Source organism: Corvus brachyrhynchos, unplaced genomic scaffold, assembly GCF_000691975.1.
Source record: "Corvus brachyrhynchos isolate BGI_N302 unplaced genomic scaffold, ASM69197v1 scaffold262, whole genome shotgun sequence".
Taxonomy (NCBI): Eukaryota; Metazoa; Chordata; class Aves; order Passeriformes; family Corvidae; genus Corvus; species Corvus brachyrhynchos.
The window spans coordinates 3077345-3088307 of NW_008236626.1; the positions used below are offsets into that span (position 1 = coordinate 3077345).

Here is a 10963-nt window from a genome sequence, read left to right on the forward strand (position 1 = left end):
CACCCCGCGCCGTTCCCCGCGATGAGCCGCGGTCAGCCGGTGCCGGAGGTGCGCGAGTCCCCCGTTAGCATCGGGGGCTGAGCGAGGGGAGCTGGGTCCTGCCTCTCCACACAGCCCAGGCACCCCCGGGCCGGTTCCCCGGGCTGGGACCCATTCCGGGAGCCACAGGGCCGGGCCACGAGGCTCTGAGGAAGGAATGGGGATGGTCTTTTATGCCGCTTTCAGCACGTATTTCCCCAGTGGGGGTTCTCACCCTCATTCGGAGGTGGTTTTTGGTCTTCAGCAAAGATGAAACCCCTCGAAAATAGAGGTGCCACCACCTGGTGGCATTCACTATTAGCTGGTACCTCAATCCTTTCGCACCGAGGTATCTGATAAGGGCCATTGGCTAGTTCCTAATGCTGATAAGAAAGATCGTAATGGATCTTTAAATTGGTATAAATCACTTGTTAATGAGTTTGTTTTTTTTTTTTTTTTTTTTTAAGACTCCAGCATCTGTGTAACTTAATGCTCCCAATTCTGTCCCCAGGATACCAGTCACTCTCTCTCCCTGATGGTTTTGGAGGGGTCAGGGTCTGTCCATGCAACCCTGCCGACCACTGTGCATAGGGATTAGACAGAAATGGCAGGTTTAATTGCAGAGATATTAACCTGCATTGATAATTCCACTCGTTTGAGGGACCATGAAGGATTAAATAGCACTTGTTTTGGCCGGTATATTTGATGGCATGCCATCCAAATTTAAAAATTTGTGGAGGTAAGATTTCACCAATCTTGTCAGGAGCCTGGGAGGTAGTGGAATGCACTGTGAGGTTTAAATTAGTTTTTGCTGTGCTAGTATGTATTACCCACTTACAGTTGCGGATACATTGTATCTCCACTAAAACTTCCCTTTCATATTTTGTGTCAATATTGGAAGCTGAGTAAATAAATTTCCCCCTTGTTGGTTGAAAGTTGTGCTTCACATATTAAAGTTATATTAACCCTCTGCCAAATTCATGTTGTTAGGCTAAGCTCCTGAATTTGTACAATTATGGCTTATTCATTAGCAATGGTCATTCAGGCTTAAGCATGGTTACAGCCATTACCACGGTGACTATTACAGATGGAAAAAGTGAAGATTTCCATCCAGTGGGTCAGGCTTGGTGATTTATATGCCCAGTCTGGTTCATTCTGGTGCTGATTCATTCTGTGAGAATAAGCAGTCCTTCAGTGGATAACTCGATCTTCAGTGGAGATGTGCTGGCATCATTTCCAGTATCATTTCCTGAAAAAGTCAAAGCATACAAGTCTCAGCAGGGTTTGCCTGGACAGGTTCTTATCCCATTAAAGAAAGAAAAAAGCCACCGTGCACTAATTCTGTGGTTTGTACCACTGCTGTCGGTAGTTCCCCAAGCAAGTGCACGCGGAGGTTTAGTTAGTCACAGGCACAGTTCCAGTTCGTGTTGCTTTTACCATAACAGGTTGTCGGGATTGTAAAGCACCTCATTCAGGGTTTGCAAAGAATGCTTGAGCAGGCCACAGCTATTGTTTAGTTGGTGAAGTACCCTGAGTCCCACTCAGTCATGTGGCAACAGGCCATTAGCCCGTTCTGTGCTTCCATTTGACTGGGGCTAACATGGGGTGTGGAAAACCTATTGAATTCCACCTTTTTGGCCCATTGTACTTGCTTATATGGAAAATGTGAGCTTGTTTTGATGCCTTAGGTTTTAACTTTTATATTTTTTCAAATCCTGCACTGCCTAGTGTGTAACTCTGAAGTTTCGTGCAGCCTGTTAACAACTGTTCTCTCGTGCTGGTTAGATGTAACAAACCCTCTCTGGGTTTGCTCTTCAAGGACACCAGGCCCCAAAATGTGTAAACTAAAGCCTCGGGGGGGGGCAGACTTGGAGTAATTACATCATTAACTGAGGTTATAATTGGAGAATTAACCCTGATATGCAAGTGGACCAAACTTATAAAAGTGTGAAGAACCTGTGACCCAGCGTCCATCTTAGATGTAGCTTTTTGACTGCCCAGGGTGTACCTTTGAAGGCCCTTCAAGTAAATACCTACTTTTATTCTCTTATTCTTGTCTAGTCTCTGTGTTTTAGGTGGCCACATCAAGGCATTATTTTCACTGCTCAGAATAGAGAGAAAAGTCCCTTTTCCCATTCAGAACATCTCCATTCTGTCTCCTGAAATGCATCCTGCTATAACAGGAATCTGGGGGTGTGCTGCTCCTGTTGGAAATGATACAACTTCTAAATTTTTTTTTGCTAATTTTAGTGAGGGTTTTTTTTCACCTTTGCCCAGGGGGAGGGGAATTGCAATTTTTGGAATTCTTAAAAATAGTGTTTGATTATATAACTCTTTCCACCTCTGTTTTCTGGGTGGACAACCTGTAAATCATAGTTCCTGGGAATGGTCAATTAGTATTGACCATTGAATGACTACATTACACGTAGTATTCTTGGTATCGCCACAAAAATCACTCCATCCCACATCTCACCCATATTAGTGAGATGTGGAATGAGGTGATTTTCGTGGCGGTACCAACCATGCATTAGTGTTGCACAGGTGGGGATTTCCCTGTGTTGTAAAATGTCAGCAACACTCCTGGCCAATTGTGCATCAGAGGTTGTGTCTTTTCTAATTTTATCCCATTTTGTAACAAGGCAGAATTTGGCCAATCTTCAGGAGATGCAGTTAATTTTCTAATCTGCATGATGTCAGGAGGATTTGGAGCCCGCATAAGCATTAACTCAACTTTTTCCTCCAAATTTGTTTTTCTTTCTGTTCCTCCTGTAACTGTCTCTGCAGCTGTTCTGTTTTCAAGAACTGATGCCTTCAAGTGGCTACCTGAAAACAGAAGCTGGACAAGATTAAGAGAATAAAAGTAGGTATTTATTGAGTGCCTTCAATAGGAACACCTTGGGCAGTCAGAAGCTCCCAAGGGGCTCCACCCAAGATGGACGCTGGGTCACGGGTTTTTCACACTTTTATAAGTTTGGTCCATTTGCATATCAGGGTTAATTCTCCAGTGATAATTCCAGGTAATTATGCCATTACCCCAAGTTTGCTCCCCCTGTCCAGAGGCTCAGTTTACCTATTTCAGGGCCTGGGACAACAAGGTGTCCTTGAGTTCAGGCCAGAGAGGGTTTGTTATGCCTAACCAAAACATGAGAACAGTAGCTGACAAGCTATATGAAGTTTCAGAGTTAAATACTAGGCAATACAGGATCTGAAAAATATAAAAGCTTAAATCCTAAGGCATCATTCCCCCCCCCTTAGAGGCTTGACAAGGCCTCTACCTTGTTGAGACTCTATTCAAAATATTTAGTAGTAATATGTGTCTAACAGCAGTATATATAAATGAGAATTATAATTACAACTACTCTGAACAGTTTTTAAATCTAGGGCCAGTTTGGTAACCATGAAGTCAGTGTCACATCAAAACTCAATGTATTTACTTTGAATGCTATCTAATGTAAGATCTGAGTTAGTTCTCAAATTGCAGACAAATTTTTGCTGATCTTTCCACTTTGATCTACATATCAGTTGTTAGCTTTGTATCCAGGTGAATATCTTTGGATACACTTTGGACCAGAATCATATGCAAATTTTGGTTTCAAACCTGGGTCAGGGTTGCCAACTGTGTAGATAACAAGCACAAGGAAAGAATCATTTAAACTACATCATCTTCATTTGTATCAGTCTCTGTTTTCTCAGTTGTTTTGGGAGCAGAAGCCTTCTTAACTCTGGAGTAGTGAATCCAGGATCCTTTGCCAGTGACTTTGACTGCAGTGATGGTAGTCAGCAGAATCTGGAATGGTCCTCTCCACTCGGCCTGTAGAGGGTCACTGTCCCGCCACTTAACCATAGACCCAATCTCCAGGCTGGAAGGGATGTGCCGGGGTGTCCAGTCCTATGGGTCTGGATAACACAATGTAATTCTGGAGCTTCTGCAAAGTGGAACCTAAAGCCATTAGAGATCTCTGCAAATCAAGTTTCCCCCTCATGTGAATTTCACCTGGAACATGTGGAATTTGATATGGCTTGCCATACAATATTTCACAGGGACTGATGTTGTCCCTCTGCCTCAGTTGTATGCGGATCCTCAGTAAGGCTATAGGCAAGGCCTTAACCCACGTCATGGATGTCTCTTGACAAATTTTGCTAATTTGTGGTTTAGGGTTCCATTCATACATTCAGCTTTACCATTTGCTTGGGGTCTTTAAGGTGTATGCAGATCCCAAGCAATTCCCAAAATCCGACTAACTTCCTGAATCACTGTTGCAACAAAGTGTGGTCCCTTGTCTGATGACATCCCCAAAGGAACCCCAAACCTCAGTATTATTTGATTAAGCAAAACTTTCACCACCTCCTTGGCTGTGTTAGGGGTAAGCTTCAGGCCATCTGCTGAAGGTATCAGCTAATACCAATATGTACCTGTATCCCTCTTCGCGTGGTAACTCAGCAAAATCCATTTGCCAGTAATCTCCAGGAAGATCCCCTGCCTTTGTTACTCCTAACACAACTCTTTTCCTCGTATCAGGATTGTTTTTACAGCAGATTTCACATTTGCTTACTACTGATTGTACAATATCAGCCATTCCTTTTCCTATTAGTACCTTTTTTAGATGTTTCAGAAGATTTTCAACCCTGAAATGTGTGCTTTCATGTTCTCTTTGAGCTAGCTCTCGAAGGATTAGAGGTGGGACTACAACCTGGTTCGCTGGTGTAACAGCCATCCATTCTCTGTGATCTCAACCTTAAGAAACTTAATTAACTTGTAGTCTGCCTGATCATATTTTGGGATGAACCCTGACAAATTAATCTCTTTCTGTGGAATTACTGGAATACCTTTTTCTGTAACTCCTCTTGCTGTTTCATTAGCAAAGCGATTTCCCAGTTCTGGAGTGGTTTTCCCTTTCTGGTGACCCCTACAATGCATGATGGCTACTTCTGTGGGTTTTCTGATGCTCTCCAAGAGGGCAAGGATTTGTTCAGCATGTTTGATTTGATTACCTGGAGCGTTCAACAGTCCTCTCCTTCCAGATGGTTCCATGGGCATAGACAACACTAAATGCATATTTAGAGTCAGTCCATATATTTACCTTCTTTCCTTGGCTCAGATCCAAGGCTCCTGTAAGCACAATCAGTTCAGCTTTCTGTGATGACACATCTGCTGGCAGGGCCTTCGCCTCAATCACCTTGTCCTGGGTTGTTACTGCATAACCTGTCATTTGTTTACCATTTCTCATGAAGCTGCTCACGTCTGTAAACAGCTCCCAGTCTGGATTTTCTAGGGGCACATCCTTCAGGTCTGGTGTGCTGGAATAGACCTCCATGACTGTCTGCAAACAATCATGCTTAGGCACATCATCAGTTAAGGTGGGGGACAGAAACATGGCAGGGTTAACAACAGAAGTTGTTTTCAGGGTAACATCATCCTGTTCTAACAGGTTAAGGTAGAGTACAGAAACATGGCAGGGGTAACAACAGAAGTTGTTTTCAGGGTAATATCATCCTGTTCTAACAGCAGTGATCGATATCTAAGCATCCGTTTGCTGGCCAGCCAATGTCCTCCTTTCTTTTTGAGTACTGCTGCTACTGCATGGGGCACATGCACTACAATGTGTTGTCCAAGGGTGAGTTTCCGGCCTTCTTGAATCAGGATGACAGTAGCTGCCATGGCCTAGATGACAGTAGCCACCATGGCCTTCAAACACCGAGGCTACCCGTGGCTAACATTGTCCAGCTGTTTGGAAAAGTCAGCCACAGCCCTCCGTTGGCTTCTGAGGCGCTGTGTTAATACGCCCAATGCCACATTGAGTCTCTCGTGTGAAATGTTCAAAAGGCTTAGTTAAGTCTGGTAAACCCAGTGCTGGAGCTGACATTAGAGTGTGTTTCAGCTGTTTAAATGCAGCTCTCGTGTTCTCAGTCCATGTAATGATTTCCTTTTCTGCTGCTTTTAATGCTCCATACAGGGGCCTTAGCAGTAACCTGTAGTTCGGTATCCGAAGTTGGCACCACCCGACCATTCCCAGGAAAGCTTTCATCTCTCTCACGGTGTGGGGCTCTGGAAGTCAGCAGATGGCTTCTTTCCATTCTTTGCTGAGCTGGCAGTGTCCACGAAAGATTTAAAGTCCCAAATAACTACTGCTTCTTTGGCAATCTGTGCCTTATCTTTGGAAACTCTGTACCCACTTGGTCCCAAAAAGTTTCACAAGCTTACAGTGAATTGGATGCAGTTGATGCCTTAAGGGGCCTCCTAGACACAGAGACTGGACAGGAGTAAAAGAATAAAATAGGTATTTATTTGAAAGGCCTTCAAAGGTACACCCTGGGAGCCACAGGCTATTGCCAAAAATGGACCCCAAGATGGACGACAGGTCACGAGTTCTTCACCCTTTTATATGTTTGGTTCATTTGCATGGCAGGGTTAATTCTCCAGTTAAAGCTTCAGTTCAATGATGTAATTTCCCCTCTGCTGGCCCCCCCTTAGAAGCTCTTTGGATTATACTTTTTGGGTCTAGGAGAGTCTTTGGAAATCTTTGGATTATACTTTTTGGGTCTAGGACAGTCTGGGTGACCTTGGAGAGCAGGCCCGGAGAGGCTTTGTTATGTCTACCTAGCACAAGTGAGCAGAAATTAGCAAGCTACAAGAAACCTCAGAGTTACACTCTAAGCAGTACAGAATCAGGAAAATATAAATCTAAAACCTAGGCACCACAGTCATCTCGTGTTTTAGCTGCAATCAAGATGTCATCAACATATTGAAGAATAACCCCTCCTGGCTCTTGTCTCCTCCAATCCTCCAATTCCTTTGCTAGTTGGTTTCCAAATATTGTTGGGCTATTCTCGAAACCCTGGGATAGGGCTGTCCAAATAAGCTGACTTTTTCTCCCTGTTTTGGGATTCTCCCACTCAAAAGCAAAGAGCTCCTGGCTGGTTTTATGTACAGGAATGCAGAAAAAGGCATCCTTCAGGTCTACAAGAGTAAACCACCCTAATTCATTGTTATGAGTTAGATGTGAGGGGTTTAGATAAGTCCCTGCCTTTTGCCCAGGCCTCTGGCAGCAGGCAGTAGCTTTATAGGGATGGCCAGCACCCCAAAACCCACTTTCATTCACAGGTTCTTTAATAATGGCTGATTCAGTCTTTTATAGAATGAATTATTTATTTAATAGACACAAAACTAACAGACATAAGACTTAAACTATCATTACACAGGAAAAAAAGACAAAAGAAGCTATTACTGTCTAAATATACAGTGCACAATAAGGTACCTTTTTTTTTAATATGGCTAGTGAAGAAATAGTATTGATTAGGATTCAATGTATTTTACTACCAATTGTTGAAGGGACACACATGGAAATCCTTTTCCTCAGTTTCTGGAAAAGTAACCCCAAAGTTGCATCCAAGCTTTGGGGAGAAATTGTCTCGCATGTTCCCAGGGAGTGTGTAAGAGACTTCTGCCTCTGTGATAACCTGTAGTAATTTTATAGTGTAAAACAGGCCTTTTGGTCACCTGTGTTTGTTTTCTTTTATCTCTTCCCACATCTGTTAAGCTGGCACACCTTTTGGTGCCAGGAGATGATACTTGCTGGGCCTTGCCTGCCTGGGTTATCTCTCCTTTCTGCACTGGCTACCTGTGGTGGGGAGAGGGGTGATATGCCCTGCCACATTTGTCTGTCAGTGTGATCAAAAGGCATTTGCTACTACTGGGTGTATGTCCTCTGTAATTTTGTTAATTGCTCTTAAATCTTGCACTAATCAATAACTCCTACCATCGGCTTTCTTCAGTGAAAGGGTGGGCGTGTTATACCTGGACTCACATTGCACTAATAACCCATGTTGGAGGCATTTTTCAATTACAGATGTCAATCCCCTACGTCTTTCTAATTTCAAAGGGTATTGCTTTTGCCTTACCAGTGTGGCTCCTGGTTTGAGTGCAATACTCACTGGTTCTGCTTGTTTGGATCTTCGCGGGACATCAGTGGCTCATGCTATTGGATTGATGGCATTTTCAACTTCAGTGGGGATTTCACCACATCTATTCTGTATAAAAAGTGTGGCAACTTGGACAAATTTAATTCAGGAATTATAAATTGTACGCCCTTTCCCTTTTTAAATTTAATTTCTGCTTCCAATTTCTCCAATAAATCCCTCCCCAGCAATGGTTACGGGGAGTTAGGCATATAAAGGGAATTGATGAGTTACCCAGTGCTTCCCCAGTTTGAATTTTAAAGGTTGGAAGAAGGGCCGTGTTTCTGTCACCCTAACCAATACCATTTCTGTCACCCCAACGACATGACCAGTATCTTGACTCAATTTCCCTTCTAAAGTATTTAACACATAATACGCTGCTCCGATATCTACCACAAATTCAATGTCGTCTTTCCCAAGCTCAGCTATAACCAAAGGCTCTGCTGGGGGAGAGGCCTTCGGTCCCCATCACTCTGAGTTTTTTCCCTTAATGAGTTGGGCAACTGGGGATTTCTTCTTCAACACCAGACAGTTGTTTTTCCAATGTCCCTTTTTCTTACAAAAGGCACACTGATCTTTGTCCAGAGGGGAAGTTCTGTTGGTGATTTCTCCTGACTAACCCTCTTGCTAGGATGGTGTCTAACTTTGTCACCAAGGTCTCTGTCCCGATATACCTTTCAGGCTGCCTCTAACTATTTACTCATGTCCTGAATCCCATCTAACTTTTGCAGCTTTCTTCTTACATCATTTGCAGCTTGACCTATAAACAGGAGAGTTAGATGTGCTTTCCCTTCAGTCGAATCAGGATCTAGGTTTGTATATTTAATTGCAGCTTCTCTTAGCCTATTTAAAAAATCAGTGGGAGACTCATCTTGATTTTGCTTTACTTTGTAAAGCTTTGGCCAGTTTAGAGCTTTAGTGACACCATGTCTTAACCCATACACTATGAGATTCTGGTATTGTTTTAGTCTTGCCATTTGTTCTGGTAAATTAGGGTCCCACCCTGGATCAGTCAATGGGAAAACCTCAGCAACTGTGCCCTGGATGGATCTGCTTGCGATATGTGACTCTACAGAAGTTAAAATAGCTTTATTAACCATCTCTCTCTCAGTGTGATCAACCAATGTGTCCATCACAGATTTCAAATCACTCCAGTCAATGTTCTGTGTGGCAACTGCTGTTGCTACCAAATTGGCTACTTTATCTGGGTTTTCTTTCTATTTTCCGACGGTAGTCTTCCACTGTTCTAACTCTACAAGAGAGTACGGGACTTTTATATATACAGGCCCTTGGTTACCAACTGCCTGTCTCAGAGGGGCCTATAAAACTGGGTCTTCCCTTTTAGATCTGGTCCGCTTTGCTACAGGACTTTGTTCTCTTATGGCTCTTCTCGCTATCCTTCCCCTCTTTCCTCTGATCAGAACAGCTGTTCTCTCATCGTCCTCTCCGGAGGAGCTACCCGAGTGGATACTGCTGTCCGTCTCCGTTGGACAGGATTTACTCCACCTGGGAATTTCAGCTGGGCTCACTCTGATGATGCCATCCCCTGAGCCGGTCTCCAGGCGAATGGTGATGGCATGGAAACTCAAGCGCCCATGTTACCTCTGGAGGAGGGAGAGGCACCGCCCCTTGATGGGAGGTCCCCTGTCCGCCCTCTCGGTGGGAGGCTCTGTCCCCACCCTCTCCATGGGAGGCTTTGCCCTCCGGCTCCACCTCCAGGGCTGGTGCTGTGGGCTGCACAGGCTGGTTGTCCCCTCCTCTCGCTCCCTCCGACCCAGGAGGAAGCGGAGGAGCGGGGCGGGGGGCGGAGCAGAAGAGGGAAGTGCGTCCGGACCAAAGTGTACGGGCCCGCCCTGCCGGGGCCATCCCCGGCTGCCAGAGCTACCCCCGCTCTTCTTTTATCGATGGGGGCTTTGGCAAGGCTGGGTCCCCCCTCTCCCGCCTCCTTGAAGCCTCCTCCTCCTCCACTGAAGCCGAGTGTCATCCCCCTCCCCCTGCAACCCCCGGTGGTGGCGGGAGTGAGGGAGGAGCTGGAATGGCAGGTGGCCCTGGTCTCAGAGTCAGCCACTAGATCTGCTTCCAGCTCTTCCCTGCCCCTCACACATGGTGGACTGAGTGCAGGCTCTTTCTTTTAATCTTTTTTCCACTTCTTTCTTAAAAGCATCACATGCTGTTCTTTCTTAGGTCCCTATAGCTTTTCATTACATGATAAAAGCATAAAAAGCCTCACACATGCAAACTCTCCAAAATACTGGTCCTGGCATAGGTGAGATACCAGATTTGATATTAATTCTTCATCTAAACTGCCAAACTTGGGCCATGCCTCATTGTTATTTAATTCAAAAGTGGGCCAAATTATTTCAGACAGGCTGATCAATTCAGGTTTTGAGAGCAATGGGTTTTTCCTGGTTAATTTTAACCAGTTTTTCAGTATCAAGCCCAAGGGGGAGTCTCAGGATATTTGAGTTGTATCTTCACATGAGGAGATACATCCCATGTCTGCACTTACACACAGGAAAAACTGCAGGAATAAAGCAAAGCAACCTAACCAGACACTAATAAGCTGAAAGAGAAGGAACACACAGGGCTCAAACTCACAGCCCCTAGATCCGCAGTGGCAGCAGTTTAACCCACGGCACTAATGTCGCCTTCAGGCCAGACCTTGTCACTGCAGTGCTAAAGCTCCTTTTCGGAAAGCACCCTTCCCTGCTTCTCATGAGCAAACAGTGAACAGGGGGAAAACAACAAAACAAACTGAACCTCCCCTCAGACCCTCAGAGATTCTTCCACACACCAAACAAAACTATGAGAGATCTCTTAACACCAAACCCAGGTACTAACAACACCATAGCAGTTTTACTCACTCACCCCTGTGCCTCTGTGTTGAATTTGGAGGATTCTTGGGTTCTGACACCATCTGGACTGTGGCTACAGCAGCCGCCCCCCCCCCCCCCCCCTCAGCCCCACCCCGCCACAGCGGCCGGCGGGC

General features: G+C 44.9%; 1 protein-coding gene across 1 annotated transcript in view; it reads left to right on the top strand.

The window, feature by feature from the left end:
- Nucleotides 1-10963, top strand: part of DND1 (DND microRNA-mediated repression inhibitor 1) — a 15892-nt gene that overhangs the window by 1368 nt on the left and 3561 nt on the right. The gene's annotated exons all lie outside the window — the stretch shown is intronic.